At 34.2% G+C, this 25,210-nt stretch overlaps 1 protein-coding gene and 2 pseudogenes across 1 annotated transcript in view; 2 read left to right on the plus strand and 1 right to left on the minus strand.

The window, feature by feature from the left end:
* LOC112474004 (membrane-associated guanylate kinase, WW and PDZ domain-containing protein 2-like) overlaps positions 1–25,210 on the plus strand; it is a 348,332-nt gene that overhangs the window by 234,420 nt on the left and 88,702 nt on the right. The gene's annotated exons all lie outside the window — the stretch shown is intronic.
* Positions 743–861, plus strand: LOC112474074 (annotated as a pseudogene).
* On the minus strand, positions 16,644–16,760 carry LOC112474031 (annotated as a pseudogene).

A 25,210-nucleotide genomic window follows, 5' to 3' on the forward strand; every position in this document is an offset into this window, starting at 1 on the left:
AACAAAATAGATTTGGATTAGCAGAATAGTTTTCTTGCCATAGGTTAGCTTGGAGAAGGCATTTAAAGGAATAAAAGAGCAACAGACCATTCCAGGAAGGCCAATAATATATTTTTAAAAAGCAGAAATGGCAGAAGAAGATAATAGACAAAAAGTAATGTTGGCCAGGAGTGACTGAAGAGGCTAAATGTTCAACAAGACTTGAGGCAGCCAGAGAACAGCTTATCATCTAGCTCCAGTTGTCCTTCCTCCTAAAATAACCTGATTGCCAACTTAAAACTCTTTCGCGTAGGTGATGGTCTGGCATTTAAATCTCTCCTCTGAAACACAGGAAAATGAAAGTAAATACAGCCATTAAAATACCTTTTTTTTTTTCCTTAAAAACAGGAGGTCAGAGTATGACTTGGTCTGGCATTTATTAGTAATTCCAGGAGGTGACGCTCTTGCAATTTTTTTTTTTTTTTTGTATTTTTACCAACATTAGCAGAGAAACGTTCTTCATAGATATTCAAAACAAGATTAAATGTAATCAAATTTGTGATAAAGTAACATTTTTCAACAGTCAAGAAAAGGAAGCTTGACATGTAAATGTCATACATCAGAGTTGATATTTTAGGTTTTCTTTGCTCTTTTGTCAAATGCTGAAATTGAGATTTTTTTGGATAACTGAGATTCAATGACTGTTTCATTGGAGAGACTTTTGAAATTGTCACTGAATAGGCACAAATAGAAATTTATCTGAGTCTACAACCATGCTACCTTGAAGAAGCCTGATCTCATCTGATCTTGGAAGCTAAGCAGGGTCAGGCCTGGTTAGTACTTGGATAGGAGACCACCTAGGAAGACCAGGTGCTATAGGTGTAAAAAAATTTAAAAATAAGGGATCGTAAGCTGATAAGGTCCTTGCAATCTGTGAGGTCAACCAAGGGTTGCCTTGCCTAAAAAAAAAACAACAACAACAACAACAATTATCTGATTGGAATAAGCTGAAACCAACTTTGTCCTGGTGGTAAAAGACATCCAAAGAAGCATTATTTACAACCCTTGACAATTGTGAGTGGACCTCTATAAGTCTATTGCTTTCTTAACTAAGAAAAATAAAATACAAAAGTTTCCAAAAAAAGGAATAAGAGTTGGAAATTAGAATGCAAAAGGGAAAATATATTTAAAATAAATTGATAAAAGTTATTAGACAAAAAATGGCATATCAATAATTCTTTTTGATTTCTTTCTTTAATTGAACTTTTCTGTTTCTTAATTATTCTGTTTTGGCATGGAAAATTTCAAGACTTTAATTTTATATACTAGATCGCCAATGAAAGACAGCCTTAGATAATTTCATTAAGGCTTTATCCATTAATCTGATTATTTGCATAAACACATCCTGATCCAGTCTTTGCTCTTCTTCAGCCCTTCGTCCATTGAAGTCAAATGCCAATTGATCCCATAACTCTTTTGCTTAAAACCTGCCAGGGCGTTCACTGTGCTTAAGATGAGCCCATCCCAGACCTCACTCCTGGTCTTACCTTTCTCACCTTAAATTCCTCTTAGTCCTCCAGCCCACCTTTTCTTACATCCTCTCAGGGCCTTTATGCCCCATCTCCAGCTAGATGCGTTTCCTCTCCTCTTCATCTAGTTAACTCTTATGCTTATTTCTCATTTCTGAGCTCACTGCACAGAGGCCTTCCTGCTGTTTCTCTGACTAGGCCGTGCCCACCTTGTTATGTGATTTCATGATGCCAGGAGGTTTTTCTTCAAAGCACTTATCACAATTTGTAGTTGTACATTTGTAAAACTATCCTGTTGTTGTCTGTATCCCCACTAGATAAACTGAACTCTGTGGAAGCAGGCTTTGGGTCTGTTTCTCACCAGTGATTTTCAGATCCTGATAGGCATTAATGAACAGGTGCTGAGTGAATGACTAAATGAAGTTCTTTGAAGATATAAAACAATAAATGGCTTGTAAAACTTACAACATTTAGGAGAACTAAGATTTTTAATAACATTAAAATTACTGAAAGCATTCTGAAATAAAAGAATATGAATTGTTGCTCTCGCTGCTGATATGAAATGGCACACAACATTAAATTTTCTTGAAATAACCTTTGGAGTCAAGTGAAACTGAAAGTGAAACATTATTAGTTATTCAGAGGGGGAAAAAAACTCCATAGAAAAGAAATACAATACCCCTGAGGTAATTTGGAAATGAATATATGGACTATTTATTGATTCATAAATAATAAGAGGGGATTATATACTATACTTATATGAAAGAACTTTGAATGTTTTTTTAATTTAAATTTTATGTTCACATCAAAAAAGCCAGAGTTCAACAAAATGTGTTTATTTTCTTGTAGATGTGGAATTGGTATACCCTTGCAAAGTTAGATTTAGCAAAACACCTCAAAGTCACTGGGAAGCTTTTTAAAAATATATAGGATCTCTTGGAGTTTCCAATTAAGGAAGACTGGATCGGGCTTGTAAGTCTGCATATTCAAGAATTACTCTGATTTAGAAAATTATTTTGCATTGTCATCAATATCTTAATAATGTAATCTGTTTGATGCTTATTATGTAGCAAGCACAATATAATACATTTTAGTTTATGTAATCCTAGCATCAAATACATGAATAATTGAAGTAGAAATATATCTGCCAGCCAGTGAGGAACTTTACTACAAGGTTCTGTTTTTATTTTCTGTAATGGTCCCTGTGGTACACATAGCTGCCATGTTTAACTTAATAGCTCATGTATATTTGATTCTTGTTATTCTTTCTCAAATGAGCTTGAGATAAAATGGATTTTAATTTAGGTGGGTTTCATACAGTGTGAATCAGGACAAAACTGGGCACAATTTTGGGCAGAAATCCTGGAATGTTCTAGAATCAAAGTAGAGATATGCTTTTCAATGTTGCAAACTGAACCATCCTCTTAGCAAAAATTATCAGGAAAATATATCTGGATCAGAGAATACATCAGTGTAAAAGAATCTACTTTTGATTTAGTTCTGTTTTGGAAGAGATTGCACAAGCAGTAACTATGGATGCAACTCTAGAATCAGGACTTATCAGCCAACAGTTTATAATACAAATTATTGATCACTTATTTGTTTTTCCATCTATGTTATCGTATCTCATCATCATTGGTTTACTATTTTAGATTGAAGAATATAAATTTATATATGCATATACAACATGAGGATATGCTATATACATGCTGTAATATATTTTATATAGAAGGAAACTCCTGTTCATTATAATGACAGCTAACATTTATAGAGCGCTTACTAAGTGCTAGGCATGGAGCTAAGTAAGTACTTTACATCTATTTACTCATTTAATCTTTCTAATGATGCTATGAAGCATTATTATTCATAACATTATTTACCTATTATTATCCCTGCTTTACCAAAAAGACAGTCAGAGTTAGGTTAAGATCTATATCCAAGGTTAATTCTCTAGTAATCAATGTAGCCGGTACTGGAATTCAGGTCTTACTGAAACCAAAGTCAGTGCTGCATTTCACTGCCAAGGTAAACAGTCTTAGTTTTTCAAATCATTCTAGGTCATACAAGCACCTCTATTTTCACTGTCTACCTCTCAATATTTTATCTCCTACCACCTTACCTCTGACTCAAATACTACAAATACCTGTCCTCATTTCTGTTTCTCAAACACATTGTGCTCATTCTTTACTTTGCCTTTGCATTTACTGTTCTCTTGACTGGACCACCCCATCCCCTGATATTCATTTGTCCAAGCTCAACTCCTCAGGAAGGCCTGCCCTAACTACCCATTTAAATAAATACCTACCTGTCCTAACTCTTGCCACCTTCCATCATATTACCCTGTTGTTTCTTTAGAGTACTTATTTCTCAAATTATCCTAGGTATTTATTTGTTTCTGAGTTTGTTGTTTATCTCTCCCACTAGCATCTTAGAATCTTATCTCTTTATTTGCCATTGTATATTTTTCCTATGATTGATTAAATGATAGCATATTTATCTGGACTTAGCCAAAGCATGTGCTAAATGCTAAAAATAAAAGATGAATAAAATAGGAATTATTTTATCAAGAACTTTATAATATAATAGTTTATTACATAACAGTTGGAATACTTTTAAAATCTCAAATCATTGTTTTGTCTTTGAGGATAATATATTGTTGAAATTGATACTTTACACTCAACTTGTCTTGCAATCAGAGATAGAAAGTTCTCTTTTCAGTAAACTCTAATGCTTCCTTATGCATATAGAATACGGATGATTTGGGTGGTCAAAGGTAGTTATGGAATATACCTGTAAATCCCAAGCCTGTATGCTCTACATAAATGCCCAGAGAACATTATAAACTTAATAGGTTCTGGGATCTTCTAGAGATCCAGATTCAGTATATCAAGGGTGAGGCCTGGAAATCTATGTATTTTGAAAGCACCTCCCTACTTCACTAGGAATCTCATACCACTCAAGTTTAGGAACCACCAGACTCTGCTGCCTGGCTCAGAAAGAACTGTGCTTTGAGTTAGCAATGAATTTTAGAAAAATAGCGTATGTCTGCATAACTTGAATCTCAAAAGCAAGAGTACTTTTTTTTGACAAACCTAAATCTTAAAATTGAAGTTTGTTCTCTTAAAAATCACTTTTTCAGATATTGATTTAGTTTTCATTTATAAATCCTTCCTACCAAAAAGCACAAGGTACTTTACAAACATTAACCACAGGAGAAGCATGTTTCTTGACAAAAACACTGTCAGTTGGTGAAATGTTTTTCGTAAACAAAAAAGTATAGTTCTGCCTTTCAAATTGTATTCCAAATAATATTTCTTGCCCTAGTGACATATGAATCTGTTTGTTGCTTTGTTGGTTATGAGTATTTTGTATGCACTTAGGTATGTATTCTTATACACACTGGCAGTTGAGCAATCTCTTTTCCACATATGCCCTTCTATTTTTACCTTTAAAAAAGAAACCACACATTATTTCCATTACTTAAATCAGAGGAAGGGAATTGAAGTTCTCCTTAACCATGTTTCCCCAAGAGATTTTAATTTATCCCTTTTGATTGTCTCCAACTCTCCTGTGGTGGCTTCCTGCAATTTCAAAATTAGACCAGGTTTTTATCTGTGTTCTCTCAAAGTCTACTACAGCACTATAATTTTTCTGGCAAATGATCTTAAAAAGGAGTTTGTTCCTTTCTATCTCCAAGGTCCCTTACACTTCTAACAGTTTTTCTGTATAAATCCATAGAGAAGCCACACCTAAATTTCTCTCTCCACAAGTGCCTTGTTTTCATCTTATTTTTGTTCATATTTTCTCTCTGTCAAATTTACATACCCTATGTTACATTCTCCTGAAGTCCAGAATTCCGTTTAGGCTTCCTTTTAGAATAATTTAAGAAAAGAGCTTTATTTAAATGTTAATGGTTAAAAATTGTTCAAATTCCAGGGGATATTTCTATTGTATATCTACAACCACGCTGTACTTAACATCAAGGTCTCAATTTTAATGATAGAAATTTAGACATTTAATTCTCCTTCTGTGTTCTTAGAGTCTCAGAATATTTAACATGAATTTGGATAAAATAAGAATGAGAATAGTTCATAATAAAATTTAGCAGAACATAAGTCAATAGTATCTTGGAAGTGCTTAATTTAGCTAGATAGAGCTCCCTGGTTAATCAGCCATATGTTGGATTATTCTCCTTTCTTTTTGATATAATTAGGCATTAAAGTTTTGTGAAACACAACACCAAAAGTTAATGAGCTGCAAGGGAACAAGGAAAAAGGGAACATGGAATACCCAAAATGCATAGTATCAAAAAGCAGTGGTATTTTTTTATGATCAATTTCTGCAAATATGTAAGGAAGTATATAGCCATCTTTGTCCACAGCAAAACAATTATAATTTCAGTATGAAAACATCACTGAAGACACTAATATATTTTTTTAATAATACTTGATCATTTCAGGAGGAAGAAAAAAGGCTCCGAACCCAGTTTAAGTGATTAAAATTCAATAAATGCAGAAACTGGAGTTTAATTATTCTTTCAATGCACTTAACTAGTGCAGTGATTTTTTAAATGTTTTATTGTCAGGTTTTAAAAGGAAAGGCCACCATTAACACAAAATATGAACTTTCCCATCCAACTATCTAGTAGAGTTTGGTTGTTATTGATTCTGCGGTCTTCTCATACAGAGCAGAAGTCTGCATAATACCACAAATTTATTTCAAGATTGGCATCTTGAAATACTTAAATTTATGAAAAAATGAATTATGCATTTCTGATATGAAATATCATGTAAACATTCTTGGAAGTAATATTATTAAACATTTATTCCACAATCAACGCTGTGAAAATATTAAAATAAAGAAAAATACTAGTTTTAGAACATGTTATTTATGCGATTATATATATTGATAAAGTACAGAGACAAATGAGTCATTCAACAAGTATAAATCTCTGCCAAGCGTTTCTGAATTTCAGATTTATTTTAGGGAAAAAAATGTCTAGGAAAAAAAATTTAATTCATCATCATCAGAAGAGAATCTGCAGTACATTTGCGGGAGGATGGGGGGAGGAATCCATCAGTTAAAGATTGGACCCTAAAAGAGACAAAGGCACAGAATAAGAGTCAGGGAGCCAAAAATGTCCAGATTATAAGATGCAGCTTCCAAAATAAGAAAGTTCAAAATCAACACATGAGCCCTGGGAACAGAAAGATACTAACAAGAATATAGTGGTAAGAAGCACAGAAAGGGAAAGTGTTGGTTGCCCCAGGAATTCAAGCGTCATCTTCTTCCAAGTTTGCCTAAGGCTGATTCTGCTCTTGTTCAAATAACAGCTGAGTCCAATTTTGTGTATCTTGATTTAAAGCTCACACAATGAGCCTGTTCTCATAAATTAAGCAAGCTCAAAAGAACAACATTTTGGATTGTAGGGTTTGAACAGAGGTTTAGTGTAGCTTTTTGTTTCTTCAAAAAGAAAAATGCACATCTCCTATCTCTTTTCTGTGACTGCTCCTAACAAAATTAGAGATATCAAGAAGGACAGGAGAGTAAGTAACTTTATTAGTCCTTGAAAGTCCATCTTTCTCCCAATCCCCAAACCCAAATTTCGAAGTCAGAGAGAAATGTCTGTCCTCTGTGCAGCAAGGCTGTGCATGAGCATTGTTTGGAATGCATGACATTCTCGTAGTGCCCTTTGACCACATTCCTTAATCGTGAATTGAATTTTCCTACTTCACTAGCATCAGCCTTGCCTAGAGAAAACAAATGTGTCAGACATAATGTACTTATGATTCCCTAAAAATAAATGCAGAAATTAAAATCCCTGGAGATTTCATTTCTGGAGTGGCAGAGACTCAGAAGCCAGATGCTCTGTAGGCTCTTTGAAATAGACAAAGTGAGCACCAGCGTTAGTCTTCTGAGTACTGATAGTGCAGCCAGTACGCATTTTATTGGCATTTTCTTTTCAACCTGGATTTTCACAGCAGGACTAGATTAAGTCTTTCTACGTGCTCTCCCTAATTCACTCGCTTTTTTTTGGCAGATGTTTGCCCAATATACATTTTGTTTAGTTGTAGGTGGTTTGTTTTTCAGCAGCTCCAGGATGATATTATCATATTCCCCTGTTGAGACCAAATTCACAGACTATTATTTTAGGAACTCCCATACTCTACAGAACATCATGCGTTTCCTAATATTCTCTGGGAACCCACAATGAATGGGCTGTGGAGTATATGGGAGTTTTTTGTTTTGATTTGTTTTGTTTTGTTTTTTAATATATCTGTTTGAAAGACAGGGGAAATAGAAGACAATGAACAAATATTTTTATATATATTTCCAACAGGAAAATAAAGTATGAAGAAAAATATGCTTCTTGGCCTAAGCTATGTTATGAATTAGCATATCTGTTTTCTAGAAGTAGTAGATTTTTTCTTGTACCCAAACAATATTAAATAGCAACTTCCTGATCTTAAAGCCCAGTCCAGCTACAACCTTTCTGTGAAGAGCCACATCAACTCCTAGGATAACATTTTCAAACCCAGCAGTAAAGTCAGAAATTTCATTTCCATAGAAACCCAAAGTGAAGCAATAACTTCAATGTGAGTGCAGAGCCACAAATAGAGCAGCAGTATTTTCCCTGACTGAGATAAATTGTCATATTGAATATTCACAGAAACAAAGAGGATGGATAAATGGAGATGATGAGGGTGGGGCATGTTAACAAAATATTCTAAAGAATTTTAAAAAGGCAAAATGTGAATGTGTTGACTTTCGTATTTGTAATACTAATAGTTTGTTTGACCTTTGGAGGATTTGCTTGAGTTTCTAAATATCAATTTCTTCATCTATAAAGTTAGAGTAATAATACCTGCTACCTGCTTCTTAGGTGATTGGCATTCACATTGAGCACTTACTATGAGACAAGTGTCAAGAGCCTTATATGAATTACCTCAATTCTCAGCATTATATTTATTTTGTATATAATATAATATGTAACAGTTATATGGTGTATTTTATGTGTCTTGTACTGTTCTGAGATTTTTGCATATATTTATGAACACGTTTTCCTTGAAACTACCATGAGGTAGATACAGCCATTGCCCTACTTTGCAAATGAAGAGAGTGAAGCAAAAAGAAACGGGATATTACATGTTTGGTAAACTGCAAAACTGAATACAAGTAAATACACAATTTTATCATCCCCATAGATTAATTAGTCATTTTCTGTATATGTAATTCCTATATTCCAAATCCAATTTGAAAGATAGATTTTTAAACTGAAATGGTATGAATTATATGGCCTAATAGTTTCTATAAGAGATATAGTTTATTTTATCTTTTAATGTTACACTTTCTTCATGATAGTAATATTGAAATTTGAGGTTATCAGATAATGATCATAAAGTTATATCTTAACTATTGTTTAAAAGCTCTTAGAAATGACCGGAATTAATTCTAACTGTGCTGAAAAGTAGATGCTCACATTCGTTCTATATCTAACAGAGTACTTAATATTAGTGGTTCACCAGTTTATGTTTTTTGCCACTGGTCCTGAAGTGTTGTGGGATTTGAAGTTCAATATTAATCATCTGTACTGCCCTTATAATGTTGTGGTCAGAATTATGGAAATGTGTGAGTAATTTAATCAAAACAATTTCTAGGATCTGTTTTTATCTTAGCAAATGTTGCAGCAAACATGTACTTGTGTATTTAGTACCTTCACATCACTTAATATTGGAAAAGAGAATTATCATCCCTAGCTGTATTTCTAGAGCCTGATATGAAGCACACATAACTATTCATTTTGGGGGTCATTTTGGTATGACATTATCTAACTGCTTTATGCATCTAACTTACTACTTTGCGCAAGTCAAAACCAAAAGTACTGGCAGCACTGTGTAAAATTTTGTTAGTTGCTTTTATGTAGAGAGTGAGAACTATATGCACTGATTAAACCTAATTTACCATGAATGTTTGTCTAGATTATAATGAAGGAAGGAAATTTGAAAACAATTTGTTTTAGCCATCTTTTATTTCATTCCTTGTTCATTTATCAGAACAAAACTGCAAAAGTCTTTTATAAAAGGAGTGAGACATGGTGTTGCCTGAGATGTCGTGTGAAGCCTGGCATATGGAAATGAAGCTCACAGTAGAGTCAGAAAGATAACATGTGCCACTTGTCAAACAGCAAGAAGGGCAGGCACTGTGGCTGACATGCTGCCTGTTTATTTCATGCAAAAATTTCTAGCTTCTGTGCTGATGAATCAGGAGCTATGATTGAGGATAATCAAGATAGTTGAAAGATAGAAACAACTTAAAGGATGCTCAATGGGAATTAAAACTGAGAAGCTGGAGCTGACATGATTAATGATAATAAATGATAGAGGCAAGAAAATAAGAGATTCTACAGGTCTTTGGACTTGCTCTAATTTTATGTCCTAGTAAATGTCTCTACATCTTTTAGGACTAAATGTTGACATCATTATGATATTGTTGTTACACACACAAACACACATATAGACTCACACGGTGCACACTCACAACAATTCTCCCTGTTTCAGATCTTCAACACATTGATCTTTGGTTATTCTTCCTCGATTGGTATCTCATGACCAAGGCATGCAGCCTCAAGGATGTAGGTTCAGTTTGGAAGTATTCTTCTGATTAAAAAACTGTGGAGATAAAATCTATCTCTTAATCAACTTTAATAATAGAAATTTATATATAATATGAAACAAACTCATATGTCAGTGGGGAAAAGAAAGCTTCTAATAATACATATTTTATTATGGGAGACTGCAACAGACACCAGTGTATAAACATGAGCTAATCATGCAATTCAAATAACAGAACAGATAAATGAAGTATAGAATAAAAAAGGAAAATGTTAAACTTCTATAGTACCTATGTTGACCATAATTAAAGCCAAGATGTATATCCTTACTCTGGAAATCATGACTATAAGAAAATGTTGATTTTATTTTGTTCCTATTGTGCCCAAGTAACATGGCTGTACTAGCCATCAAGTAAATAGCCATTGAGATAATGTAGGTGAAATAAGAAAAACTAATAACAGACTGCATGAAAGTATCATTTTGTGTATTACAAACTAGATATTATATAGATATTCAGAACATAGGTAGTCTGTGAAGCTGGAATTTGTTAGATACTGGGACTTGAGACTCAAATAAGATATTAAGAATTTATGTAAATACAGAAAAGCATGTCAGCCCTTCCATATCTGGGAAACAAAAACATGAACATAGCCACAGAGAAGTCAGTATGGGATGGTCGATAATGGGGCGAACAAAAGCTGGCAAGTCTGGAATTGAAATTTCATTTTGGATATTAATGAAAGCAATTTTATTTGGACATCTGCCTTGATTATTGAATCATAATATGGTATATTAATAATTATTGGCTTTTGAGCAAAGAAATGATAAATATAGGCCTATAGAAGAATGACCGTAACAATGGTGTGTATCATTATTTTTAGAAGTAATGAGAGATAGGGGAGAGAAATGACTTATATGTAGAGAATAAGAAGGTAAGAAATGACTTTGGTCATGAAGTGGGAGATGTTACATTAATTCATGACTGAAGTGATGGAGATTTAGACCAGTTGAAATGGCAGAAAGTTACAAACATTTGAAAGGAAAAACTGGAAAGGCTTGGTGGCTATCTTTATAATTAAGTACGTGAAGCCATGTCTTCTTATTTTCTATATTTTCGGTATCCAACAAATTATCTGGAACAAAGAAATTATTGATCAATGTTACACTTGATGAAGATAATGCAAGACAGAGAAATGAAAAAACTGAAATAAGGGTCCTAGTTTTTGAGAAACTTTGTCATAGGCAGAAACTGGGATCATGATAAAGAAGTACCTTGCCTGGAGGAAAGGTGTCATTATAAGGATTTAAAGTTTTTTTGGTGTTCATGAATTAGCCTAGTAAAAATGATTTACAGACAGTTGAAAGAATCAAAAAGTTTGGCTGTTCATTTCCATTACTTGCTTTTTATCGGAAAAAAACAAATAGAAACCGATTAAGGCACTAGGAAGTTAGGATAGCACTGATGCTATAACTAAACTTAAGGACTTCATATACTTAATAACAATGTCATTGCCAAAAATTAAAATGAAGGTCATTTACATTTAAAAATATCTTAAAATAATCTCATAATTTTTTCATTGTGATTAAACACCATTTTATTTATTTTTTTCATCTTTAGGCACTAAGGTGTAAGAGAACAGCAATATACCAAATAGATCAAATCTATATTAAGAGTAAGTGGAAATTACATTCTAGAATTTTGAAATAACATTCTTTAATATTGATTATGGTTCATAATCTGAATTTCAGATTGAAGACGCTGAAAAAAATCTTCAACAATCATGAGGTCAGAATTACCCTTTCTACTGCTCTTTTCATATTGTAAGACTTTAAGTGGCTTCTTATATTCTAGTTTTGTTTTTTTTATTAAAGCACTACATACACAATGTGTACATAAACAGTATACAGTAATGACTAGCATGGTCTCAGAGGAGAGAAACAATATTTCAAGTTTTATTAATAGAGCAGAGAGAAATTAATATACTTTTGAGAACTTTAAAGACTATATTTCTCTGTTTGGATAATTGAAAAATAGATGTTATATCACTTGCAAAAATTACCTAGCAAGTCAGCGACAAAGCTAGAAATCAACCCGCAATATTTAGAATCTGACATTAGTCATACAATCTCTTGGACCGTACCATTTTTTCACAATGGCAAATCGTTTTGAATTTTCAGATTGCTTTGAGCCAGCACGTGTGATTGGCTTTCATTGTCAGAAGTCCAATCCTTGGACAAGCCAAATGACCTATCAAAGACCTGTCCAAAATCTTCTAAAAATAACCTCTAGAGCTATAGGTGATGTCAAATGATGTCAAAGCTAACCAATGTGTTTGCCTTTAGAAATCTGCTTGCTTCTAAGCAGCAGAGTATAAGAGGGGTATTTAAACAAGCCAAGCCCTGCTTAAAGTTTATATACATTACTAAAATTCAAGGTTCATTCTCATCCTCACTTCATTTCCATTAACTTTCTGAAATTTTTGTATATAAGAACCATGCTCACTAGGACTGCAGGCTCCATGTAATAATTGAGATTAAACACTAAGCTACACATTAGATTTTTTTTTTGGTTCATTTGTTTAAACTGCTATTACTGTGGAAATAGCCATTACATTCAGGTACTAATGTGACTGTTGCTTACCAACCTAGAATTATAATAAAGGACTAAACATATATCTTAATCTACTCATCAGATTTCCTCCTTGTTTTCTGATAGCCTTCCTTAGCTATAGATAACACTCCTGATAACAAACATAATCCTCTCACCTGTTTTGCAGTCCCTGGAACATAGCAGGGGTTCATTAAGGACAGTGACTAGGGAAATCATATATATCAGAGTAGAATCATTCAAAATGGTTTGCATCCTAGCTCCCTTGAATATCAGTGCACATTCTGTACCCAAGTTTAACCTCATAGAATCACAATTTTCTAATCTATAGAACCGAAAAAATGATGTCGCCTTTGTAGAATTTTAGGAGAAATCTGGGAGAAAATGTATACAAACTCTTTATATAGTACATAGTGCTTAACAAATGATAAATGGTAGTAACTGAAATCCCAACTATTAGAATAACTCTTTTAGGGAATCAGAAACAGTAGGAACTTGGGGTAGGAATGTGTGTTAGTTTTCCAAGGCTGCCATAACAAAATTCCAAAGACTGAGTGTCTTAAACAACAATTTATTTTCTCAGTGTTCTGGAGGCTGGAAGTTCAAGATTAAGAATTTGGCAGGGATAGTTTCTTCTGAGGTCTCTCTACTTGGCTTGCAGATGGCTGGATGCCTGCTGTGTCCTCAGAAGGCCTTTTCTCTGTGCATGCATATCACATCCCTAGTGTCTCTTCCTCTTCTTATAAGGACACTAATCATAATGGATCGTGGCTATCTTTCCTCATGACTCATTTAACTTCAATTACCTCTTTAAATGCCCGGTCTTCAAATATAGTCACATTGGGGTTAGGGTTTTGATATATGACATTGTGGGGATGTGTACAATTCAGTCCATGACAGGATGTCACTATTAAAATAGTTTATTTGAAAGTGAAATAGAGGGGCTTTGAGAGAAGTATATTCTGCTTTCTCACAATACACTTGCATTCACACTTATGGAATTTTGTGAAAAAAAAAAAGTCTCAACTTTACTGTGAAATAGATTTAAGGATTAGAACATTGAATGGTTCAATTCCATTGGTTGGAAAGAGAATAAAATCCAAAGAAAAGGTTCTTAAATGTTGACTATAAGAGTCAACTGAGTAACTAATTTAAAAGGAAAAGTCTTGGGTCCCATTTAGAGAATCTGATTTATTGAGTCTGTATTAGTTTTGCTAGTATAAAAAAATACCACAAACGTAGTGCCTTAAAGATAATGCAAATTTATGATCTTACAGTTCTGGAGGTCACAAGTGTGAAATGGATCATATGGGCTAAAATCAAGATGGCAGCAGAATTGTACTGCCTCTGGCGACTCCAAGAGAGAATTTATTTCCTTGCTGTTTCCAGATTCTAGAAGACCCCTATATTCCTCGGATCTTGGTCCCTTCTTCAAAACAAATCACTCCAACCTTTGCTTCATTCATACATCTTATGTCTCTCTCATAATAACCCTGCGATCACATTGTTTTTACACAGATAATCCAAGATAATCTTTCCATTTCGATATCCTTAACTAATCATAACTACAACGTCCTTTATAATGTCATGTAAGATAACATATTCATATGTTCCTGAGATTAAGACATGGAGATATTTGGAGGGTCATTCTGTCTTCCACAGGGTCTAAGAATATGTGTTTTATGTAAATAACCTAACTGATTTTCGCTACTGTTGGACACCTGGCAGGGCAGTGGGGGACATCACAAAGTCATCAAGTCTACCGAGGAGGTGTGTGAGTCAAGGCAGGGCAAATGTTTTATCTCTGACCTTCTCGTTCTCCACCTGTTTCCCGTTCAATTTATTACTCCTGCTTTGTGCACATGTGTTAGGGCAACATGGTATGTTTTATGAAGGACACAAAGAGGAAACTTTTCTTTTTATTCAATTACTTTCATTATAAACCTTAGTGTAAAAGAAGTGAAATGAATAGCATCATGTAACAGAATGTGACCATTGCTCTTAGAATTATTCATTCAAATTACTTTTAAAAATCCAAAAGGTAAGAGCTCAGTCTATTTAAGGGTATCCAAGAAGAGGTAATATCTTTCATCAGTAGGTTTGAACAGGTGGCAGAATTTATTTAGAAGAAATTCTTCCCTGGGCTAAAAGAATACATTGACTAAAGACTGAGAAAAGGCAAATATAGGGGTTATTTCAGCAAATGATGAGATGTGCAGTTAGGCTGAACATATGGGCTAGGAGATGTTGGTCTTTCAATGTTCACTGCAGGTTATTGTCTTCTTTAATTCTTTAGCTCCTCTTCGCAACCAATGTAAAATGCTGGCAAATGAGAATCATGGAAATAAGGTAGCTTTCCTAACAGCTCTTGGTTTATCAGGGATAGTGAACTAGAACCAGGTTTCTTGACCTCGGGTTGTTGGTCACCTGATTGCAATTTTTACCTTGTATGTAAAAATTAGAGGGAACTAGGAACAAAGATAAATATGAGACTTTTGGAACTATGTTGCTATTTTCATATCTTTCTGGTAAATTTAAGTGGTAAGAATAAGACCACATACAAAGCCTTAGTAGAGAGTAGTCTTCAGATGGGGGAAGGAAAAGAAAACGATGAGGGTAGTGAGGCAGCAACAAGTAGAGTATGCATAGGAGGGCTTTGGGGTTTAATTCACTATTTTCTCCAAAAAAATTTTTTCTCCATCCCATAAACATGCTACTCTTTGACTTGTGCGTGCTATAAATATTTAATTAGGGTATTATACATGAATTTCTGTTGCTTCTGTATATTCATTGGCTAAATGTTTATGAGAGCCTCTTTCTTTGGTATGAAGGCTATAAGAAGCACAAAAAAATCCATTTGTAACACACCTACAATATTACAGATAATCAGATAATTGATATTTGTTTCAAAATGATTTGGGATATCTTTTCAAAAACTAGACCCATTTCCCTGATATTGTTTTCTTTCTATATTTTTCACTCTTTCATTCAACTCTACCTAAAATGCTGCTGACAACCCTTCTTGGTCCTTCCTGTTCCCGTCAGCCTCTTTATACATAAATCACATCAGTAGTCACAACTGCCTGATGTCGTGGTGATAGTGACCTCTTTTATTCAAATAAAGACTTCTCAAAATTATATTTTAAGAAATTATGTCCCCCTTTGTGATCCAGCCTTACTTTCTCCAGCTCCCAACATTACCCATCCCCAAAATATTTATATTGTATGTTTTAGTTTCTCATTAAGTAGTCCTGGCTAATTCAACTCTTCATTTATTATGCAAATAGGCATTGTATTATTCTCTGAGAACTAGCCAATGCCAACAACTTCTATTGAAAATGCCTGTTATTTTATGCTGTTAGCAACATTTTGTTTACAAGTATTTTTTCATACTTGGCATCTAATTATACTCAGATTCAGATATCCAAGTACTTTCCACTTGTTTGCTTAATTTAAATATTAATATCGATGCTTGAAAACATGTTGAAACCAATAGAAGCATAGAACTCCTTGGTTATTTTTTAATTTTGTTTCCATAATTGGATTTTGTAATAATTGGAAAGCAAAGATAATTTTTTTCCTGCTTAACGTGTGCAATATAAAGAAGGTAGGTGAGAGATTGTTTGAAAGTTTCATATACAATTGTCAGTTGTTACACTATGAGGTTTTCAGCTGAGACAAATTTTACTAACTTCCTAAAAGACATCTAAGTTAAAATGGCAAGCAAAACCACTCTCTTTAAAACTTTGATGGAATTTAGGAGCAAAAAGTGTTCTACTGTAAAAGTGAAAAATTGATTTATTATTACTAAAGAAAATTGTTGTTGTTGTTGTTTTTAGGCAAGGCAACCCTTGGTTGACCTCACAGATTGCAAGGACCTTGTCAGCTTACAATCCCTTATTTTTTTATTTTTTACACCTATAGCACCTGGTCTTCCTAGGTGGTCTCATCTAAGTACTAACCAGGCCCAACCCTACTTAGTTCCCGAGATCAGACAGGATCGAACTTGTTCAGGGTGGTATAGCCATAAACATAAAGAAAGTTTAATGAGAAATCTCTGGACAAATCTCAAAGACCTGTAAGAGGGCCTTTAAATTTTTTCTCTTTTTGTTTTGATTATTTTGTCAATTAGTAACTGAGTCTTGCACTGTAATTTTAGGTTGGCTTCTATATTTTGATTCATGATAAAGTAAGTACCTACAAGACCGCCAAAAAAGCTGTATTTCACTTTTAACATATTTGCTTAGTATATTTGGCTTGCCAGTTGGTTTGGGATTTCCTAATCTAAATTACTTTTATCAATTATAGAAACATGTCTTTTTATGGTGAGAATTTGCAATTGAAAGACATCTTAAAAGACTAAGATTTAATTTTTCATTTAATCAATCAAGACTTTAACATTATGAATATCCTATAGTACAGAAGAACCATGGAATATTTTAAGTCTTGGACTAATAAGAAAAAAAGGAAGATATAATAAAATATGAATTATACAGCAGATGAAGTTATGAGACTCATATAACAAAAGTTTCCAAGTTACTGAGAAATGGTGGTGTACGATTTAGTTGTCATAGTGTTCCCTGTGGTAAAGACTTAGGGCATGTAAAAGAGCCAGACTGTAGCAGTTATATATTCATTTCAGGACAGATATGCTGCCTGAATCCCACCTGAGTTTATGTCATTCTGAAAAAAGGTTTAGCATTGTGACTGAAAGTATACATACTTTTCAGCTTTATATTTGGTATATTTTGGGGATGCAATGGATTTTGGTGGACAACTAGTTAAAATGGGTTAATTATAAAAAAGATTGATACTGATAATGACAATATAGAATATATAAATACATTTTTCTATTATAAAAAGCCACTGCAAGTGATTTAACTTCCACAAGATATTACCATTTATCGCATTAAATTAATATTCTTAACTTGAATTGTATCAAAGTTTACAGTTTTATTTGTATTTAATTTGTATCTTTTGAGGGTTTATGGCCATAAAAGTTGTATAAAGCTAGAAGAAAAAGGAATTAATGTCTGGTTTTACATTTGCATATATTTAAGTATCATTATAATAAATGTAACTTAAGTGGGCACTAGGGATTTGAGAGCATTTTCCTGTTTGAAAGGGTCTGGCTATTATTCAAGTTGGAAATACTCTGGCTTAGACATTTTCATAAAAAAGAACAGAATTTTAAATAGATTTTCATCAAAATTAAATAGCCAATTTAAAGAGTTTAAAAATTCAGCAATTCCTCCATATATTTCATCAGGGAATTAAAACAAGAAAAGACTTCAAGCCCATTAGAATTCCCATACCTCGGAACACTGACAACACCAAATGCTGGAGAGGATATGGAGCAGCAGGAACTCTCATGCATCGCCGGTTGGAATGCAAAATAGTACAGCCACTTTGGAAGACAGTTTGGCATTGTCTTAGAAAACTAAATGTACTTTTACCATAAGATCTAGCAATTACACTCTTTAGTATTTACATGGAGTTGAAAATTTATGTTCACACAAAAACTTACAGTTGTTTATAGCAGCTTTATTCATAAGTGCCAAAATTTGGAGGAAACCAAGATGTTCTTAGGTAGATAAATGGATAAATAAACTTTGGTACATCCAGAAAATGGAATATTATTCACCATCAAAAATAAATGAGTTATCAAAGCATGAAAAGGCATGAAAAGGAGGAACTTTAAATACACATTACTTACTATGTGAAAAAAGGAGAATCTAAAAAGGCTACAGACTATATAATTTCAACTATGTGACAGTCTGGAAAAAACAAAACTATGGAGACAATAAAAAGACCAGTTATGAGAGGGAGAGATGAATAGGCAGAGTACAGAGGATTTTTAGGGCAGTGAAAATACTCTGTGCAATATTATGGTAATGGATATATGTCATCTATCCAAATATAGAATGTACAATACCAAGAGTGAACCCTGAGGTAAACTATAAACTTTGAGTGATTTTTATGTGTTAGTGTAGTTTCATTTTTGGTAAAAATGTACTATTCTGATAAGTGATGTTGTAAGGGTGAGGCCATGCATGCCGGGGTGGGGGTTGGGGGTTATTCAGGGCATATATGGGAAATCTCTGTACCTTCCTCTCAATTTTGTTGTGAACCTAAAACTGTTCTAAAAAAAAATAAGGTCTTTTGAAAATTCAATAATTCTAAAACAAGGAACGTACTACAATATTATTGTCATTGAAGCAATTTTTTTCCTTAATGCAGTTTTCATAAATTCCATGGATGGGAAACAATAAATGTTGTAGAAACAGCACAAGATTTAGAGCCCTAAAACACAGGTTCAAATTCAGGCTCTGACATTTCTCAGCTTGACTGAATCTCAATATCCTCATCTGTAAAATACAAATAATAACATTAAAGGTTTTATGGAAAATGATTGCAAGAAATATCACATGAAATAAATACCAAAGTACTCAATAAAGAATGAAGCATTCTCCAGATACACATTAGTATTTATAATGTCCTCTGAGTTATTTTTTTCAGAAGTGGAAGATGTTTATGCAGATTCATTTACATCTTCCTCCCAGTCCATCTTGAGACAACAGTGTTTACAGAATATATATGAAACCTATGTTAATTCACTCTTGTGATTATCCTTCAGTCTCATAACACTCACAGACCAGATGAATCACCCATCCCAGAACAGAGGAGATGGAAGGAGGAGAATTATGAGCATCAGGATATGAAAACCAGAAGATGTTGGACTCTGTGCTTCTTGGAAATTCTCTAACCTTACTTCATCCCCAACTATCTCCTCTATGACCTTTTATCTCCCCCTGTTATACTGGCTAAGTTCCTCCTTCCACATCACATTTCCTAGATCTTAAAGAATCACTTATCACCTTGCATTGTAACTAGCCGAGTACCTGTTCTATGATCCTCATCATTATTCCTTCTATGAATATATCTGAAATGATTGAATGATTCTAGGACTTGCGCTATGGAATCCAAATGGTACTCAAGTCACCTTTTAGCTTGGATAAGTTAATTAACATTTGTGACCTTCTATTTCCTTTACCTTTAATGTTATTTTGAAAATATCATAGATGACACTTGGCACGGTCTCCAGCACATTGTGAATAAAACTTGTGGGTAATAACGATAGCTAGAAACTTTTGAAAACTTCACAGCATTAATTCATTTAATTCTCACCACAACCCAGTGAAGTAGGTACTATGATTGATCTCATTTTACAGATGAAGAAACTGATGTGCAGAAGGGCGAAGTAGCTTGATGAAATTGACAGCAAATTAGCGATGAGACCAGGGTGTCTGAATACAAAGCCAACTGAACTGTCTTTCAGTTATTACTCATATTACTACTATTAACCTACTGGGCCACTGCTAACACCTAGAGTACCTATGTGAAAACTAGAAAAAGGCTTTCTTTCCTAAAGACACTTACTCTCAATGTTGGAAAATTATCAGAATAATATATATAAACGTGGTATCTACATTATGAGTGGGGCCTCTTCGGTAGTGGAATTCTTGTGTAATACACAAATGATAATTGAAGGAGTACTGTATCTGCAAAAGAAAGGTTGAAAACCCTTGTTCTTCAAGTTTCTTATAAAATATCCTTATTAGGAATAGTTACCAGAAAAGGCAACAATAATGAATAACCCTCAAAAGCCAATTGCAAACATTTCCTTAACCTAAAAAAAACTCCATAAGTACATAACTGTGAGACTAATTCTAAAATTAGTACAAAAGTGTAAATTACATGATTATGGCAGAGATTTGTCAGCTAATTTGGCAATGAAACTAGCCCAGTGCAGCTTTATAAGTAATAGGTAAGATTTCATTTCTGACACTCAGCAGGATTTTCATTTCATACCTTTATCTTTTTGCTCTGAAGCCTCCTTTATTATTATAAATAAGTTCACATTGCCACTGCTTTCTGGATTTTTCATTCAATGCTATATCATCTTTGGTCTTTTACTAGTCTATCATTTTGATTTTTTAAAGTTCTATGACCTACTCATTTTTTGCAGTATTATATTTAAAGCATAATTGTTGAAATGACTGTCATTAAAATGGACTCATATTGCCTTCTGCCACCAGTAAGTAACCTTAAACTAGCTCATCCTAAGGGTCAGTTGTAACAAACAGTGCAATTCATGACAGGCCACTATGTGTAGATAGAGATTAAGAATAAATGTAGACAAATTTAATAGTACTGAAAGTTGTATTAAATCTCTAACCAGAGTACTAAAAGCATGGTTTGTTAACCATACTTGGAATACCATATTTGACATATTAAATAAATGTACTGACACAAGAGGATTAACTTTAAATGCAATTATAGAGAAAATTGAATACATTCACCTTTAATGTGTATGACTTTTTTCTTAATAGTTTAAATAATGTGTCCTTGTGTTTACAAAGATGGGGAAAATAGAATAATATTTTTCAAAAAAGGAATATTTCAACTTGTCTTTATCGGAGAATTTCACTGAAACATACTTGTGATTTCATTTATATTAGATAAGTATGATGGTAAAAGTTAATATAAAAGAAAATTAAGGTCACATGACAGCAACACTGAATTTTATTTATTTTTAAATTATTTTTTATTTTTCAATTAGAGTTGGCATACAATATTATATTAGTTTCAGGTATACAACATGGTGGTTAGCCATTTATATAACTAGGAAAGTGATCTCCCTGATAAATCTAGTACCCATCTGACACCATACATTATTACAATACTACTGACTGTATTCCCTAAGCTATACTTTGCATCCCCATTACTGTTTTGTGACTACCAATTTGTACTTCTTTGTCCCTTTCCCTTTTTTACCCATCTTCAATCCCTTAAATCTGGCAGCCCTCAAAATGTTCTCTGCATCTATCAGTTTGTTTCTGTTTTGTTTGTTTATTTTATTCTTTAGATTCCACATATAAGTGAAATCATATAGTATTTGTCTTTCTCTGTCTGACTTATTCCACTCAACCCAATACCTTCTAGATCCATCCATGTCGTTGTAATGGCAAGTTTTCATTCTTTGTTTATAGCTGAGTAATATTCCATTGTATATATGTACCACCTTTTTTTTTTTTATCTATTCATCTATTGATGGACACCCAGGTTGCCTCCATATCTTGGCTATTGTAAACAATGCTGCAATGAACATATGGATGCACATGTCCCTTTGAAGTAGTGTTTTGGTTTTCTTCAGATAAATACCCAGAAGTGGAATTACTGGGTCCTTCTTTGTCTCTTGTTATATCCTTTGTTTTAAAGTCTATTTTGCCTGATTTAGGTATTGCTACCTTAGCTTTTTTTTGTTTGTTTCCATTGTCATGAAACCTCTGTTTTTTATCCCTTTATATCTCCATTTTTATGTTTTCTCTCTCATTGTAAAAGTTCTCACTGAGTTTATTTACTCTTCTTTTAATCAGTGTTTTGAACTCTGCATCTGGTAAATTGCTTCCCCTCATTTTGTTTAGTTCTTTTTCTGGAGCTTTGTTCTGTTCTTTCCTTCAGGACATGTTTCTTTGTCTTTTCATTTTGACTGCCTCCCTGTGTTTATTTCTATGTATTAGACAGGGCTGCTATGTCTCCTGGTCTAGTAGAGTAACATTATATAGCAGATGTCTTCTGGGGCCTAGAGGTGCAGTCTTCCCTGGTCACCTGAGCCTGATGTTCCAGGTGTGTCCCTTGTGTGGGTTGTGTATGCTCTCCTGTTGTAGTTAAATCTTGGTTGCTGTTTGCACATCAATGAGAGTGACTGACCCTCAGGCTGATTGATTGTAAAGACTGGCCCTATGGAGCAGGATTCACTTTAGCAGGGCTCTGGTGCCTGCCCAGTCTGCATTTTAGGGTGTCATCCTCAGATGCAACCCTAAGTGGTGCTCCAGCTCGGTCTAAAGCTTGCCACTGGGTGTGTCAACCCTGGGACCTCCTAGGAGGGGCCCCTGCTGTAGGCCAAGTTCAGCTGCAGCCTGTTCCCTGCCCAGGGCCACCTTGCAAGAGTCACCAAGAAATCCACAGATGGCTGTCACCCTTACTGGACTTAGTGGTACTTCAAAGGCCAAACCACAAACGGAGGCCAGCTGCTACTAGTGCCAGGCTTAGGGCTGCTGAACATGAGGTTTGGGGCACACTAAGGTCACATGCTGCTTCTTTGGGTTTTGTGAACCTTTGAGAGATTTCGGGAAAGTCTGCAGCATGATCTAAGACTGGCTATTTGTATGAAAAAGCCACTGGAAGTGGCTTGGGTGGGCCCGTATGTAGGAGGTCTCAGGGAATCACTAGAGCAGGGCAACCAGTGTTAGCCAGGTTGATGAAGACTCAGATATGGTGGCTACCTGTGTCTGCATGCTGGGCGAAGGAGGGTTTGACAAAGGAACAGTGGCCTCTGATAGCACTTCTGTCTGGGAGAAAGTTCCCCCTCCAGCCCTCATCTGAAGCCAGACATTTTAGTTCCTCCCCATATGTTCCTGGTGCCTTTGGAGCTACTTCTCCATTGCTGTAGCTCAGAATGAGGCTGTCAGCAAGTAAGTCCATGTGTAGGCCCCTTAAGAGAAATGTCTGCAACTCCAGCCACCCTTCTTCTCACTCAGCCACAGTCTTTGCTGGTTTTGACAGCCAGAAGTTGTGGGAACTTCTATTTCCAGTACTGGAACCCTGGGCTAGGGATCCAAGTGTAGGGCCAGGACCCCTTGGTCCTCCAGGGGGACCTCCGCAGCCGAGATATTTTTTCTGATTCTCAACCACCACATATGGATATGATACCAGCCCATTCCATGTCTCTGTCCCTCGAGGTGGCCTCTTCTGTGAGTCCCCAGTTTTAGGACTTTTGTTCAGCTAGACTGCAGGCAACTCCTTATGATGACTGTTTTGTAGTTTAGTTGTAATTGTGATGTGTTTGTGAGAGGAGGCAAACGTTGCATTTACCTATTCCACCATCTGGACCGGCGACACTGCATTTTTAAATTCGGAATATTTTTTTCAGCATAAAATGTGTTTTTAAAAGTTTAACATACAGATGAGTTAAAACAGTATATCTTGTGCCAAAAATATACTTCTTCTTTTTATAATGTCATTATATGAAATAAGTAGCGTATAATACTTAAAGGTAAGTTTTAAGATGTCAGGTAAAGAAAGTTACAGGACAAGAAAGTTATCAACTAAAACTAAAATAACTCTAAGTGTGCTGAAAATCATATAATATGTGAATCCTGGAACTTCTTGGTGAAGGATAGAGAGAGATTGGTTATATTAAGTTTAAGGAAGATTAGAAAATCTTCTAATTGAAGATTAGTTGGTTTTTAGCTAGAAAAGAAACTTTATACTTTTATTGATAAATCCTTATTTACTCCTGTCCTTAGCCCTGGCAAGTTCCACTTTCTTTTGTCCAGTGAAAATAAGAGTTTTATGGTAGGTATAGATCAAAGTACTAGATAGTACCACAGTTAACAGCATTGACTTGGTTAATGCTTGACCTCACTTGGCTCTAAAAACTGGATAAAATAATTAACTTCTCCAATCTTTAAGTTTTCATCTGTAAAATAAAGATAATTTCTATCATTGCATATATGAAGAATGAATTTAAAAATTTTAGGAAGCACACCACAGGCACATGATATCTAGTAGGCATTTCAATTATTAATTTCTCTTCTTCAAACCAATTTCCTTCAAAACACTAAATAAATGGTATTTTAGGAACAGACTTATCAAAAGGCTTCATAGACTACCCTGGTCTTTCTGTATATTGGCTAAAAGATTATTTCCTCACTTGCTTTCTGCTGCCTAAAGTTTCTTTAGTAAGAGATAAATTTTTTCATTCTGATTTTAGAAATGAAAATATTAAAGTGCATACATCTCGTTGTGAGGAATCACTCTCATGCTAACATAACGCTAACAATCCACAAGAATTAAACAACTTATCAACTGCTTCTTCGTTTTTAAGAAATAGGGAGAAAAAAACAGAGCAGTAAAGAACGGTAAAGAAATCACCAGTTGGAAAAGAGAGTCAGTAAAAAAGAGTCAGGTGAATGGACACAAATAAAACAAACAACCCAATAAACTTTACCAAGGTATAGGCAGTGAAATAACACTTAAAATCTTAGTATAAATTCAGTATAGAGATCTTAATATAGATTCAAAATGACCCTGACAAGCTGAAGCAATGGGACCAATTCCAACAAGATGAAATGCAACAAGGATCAATAAAAGACCTACATTTATGTTCACAAATCAATTACACAGAGTACTCTTTTCTTTCTTTGGTTACCCCAAGAATACATGATATAACTACTGAATACCAAGTTTTGAAACTAGGTAGGAAAAGTAAGATAGCATTATTTTATTTGAATGTGGACTTTTCATAATGACATTGGTAAACAATAGAAGTCTCTTGAAAAAGTCAGTTAACCATAACTGCTGTTTTCAAAATGTTGTTGTCTTTTAGTATAAGTAGAAAGCATAAGGAGTCTGTA

This window comes from Pteropus alecto, unplaced genomic scaffold (genome assembly GCF_000325575.1).
Source record: "Pteropus alecto unplaced genomic scaffold, ASM32557v1 scaffold69, whole genome shotgun sequence".
Lineage (NCBI taxonomy): Eukaryota > Metazoa > Chordata > Mammalia > Chiroptera > Pteropodidae > Pteropus > Pteropus alecto.